The sequence below is a fragment of the Myotis davidii genome, unplaced genomic scaffold (assembly GCF_000327345.1).
Source record: "Myotis davidii unplaced genomic scaffold, ASM32734v1 scaffold495, whole genome shotgun sequence".
Taxonomy (NCBI): domain Eukaryota; kingdom Metazoa; phylum Chordata; class Mammalia; order Chiroptera; family Vespertilionidae; genus Myotis; species Myotis davidii.
In genome coordinates this window covers 263,477-264,324 of record NW_006286239.1, presented here as the reverse complement: position 1 = coordinate 264,324, position 848 = coordinate 263,477, and positions in this window count along the sequence as shown.

The following is an 848-nucleotide window of genomic DNA, read 5'->3' as shown; positions in this document are numbered from 1 at the left end:
GTGCCCCTGGGATATGGGAGGCCATCTTGGAATGTGGTCCAGTACTATTCAAGAACTGCCCTTTATCATGGAAACATTAATCTTATTTCTCAAACACAGCCTGTATATTTTTTGTGTGTGTCATTTTTGCCATCTCCTAAAGAAAAACAGAGGCTGAGTTAAATTTTAAGAGATTTAGTAATTAACTAGAGGCCCGGTGCACGAAATTCGTGCACTGAGGATGGGTGTGGCGGGGGGGTCTCTTAGCCCAGCCTGTGCCCTCTTGCAGTCTGGGACCCCTCCCTCCTTACCGCCCACCTGCTTGCTGCTTCCTACGGCTCAGCTTGCTGCTCCTTAGGCCTTGGGTCTGCTGGGTGCCGGGCCTGTGGGTTTGTGTCTCTGATACCCCCAGCAGCCCCAGTACCAAGGTGGTGGGCCTTGGGGCTGCTGGGTGCTGAGCCTGCAGGTTTGTATCTCTGATTCTGCCCCCAGCATCCCCAGCTCCATGATGGCAGGGTTTGGGTCTGCTGTGCCGGGCTGCTGGGTACCAGGCCTGCAGGTTTGTGTCTCTGATCCCCCCAGCAGCCCCAGCACCAAAGTAGCGGGCCTTGGGGCTGCTGGGTGCTGGGCTCCCCTGCGTGTTTGTGTCTGTAATCTGGCCCCCAGCAGCCTCAGCACCGCCTAAATAACTTAAGGGAAACTTTATTTAGTCTTCTTTTAAAAGCAATCTAGTTGTAAAATGAGTTGCAGTTAAGAGAGAACAAAGAACATGGTACCTAAGAGTGAGATAGACAGACAGAGGAGAGGCTGGGCACTGGTCAGGGGCTTACATGCCAACTGTTATCCACCTGGGAAATGATGTAAAATCG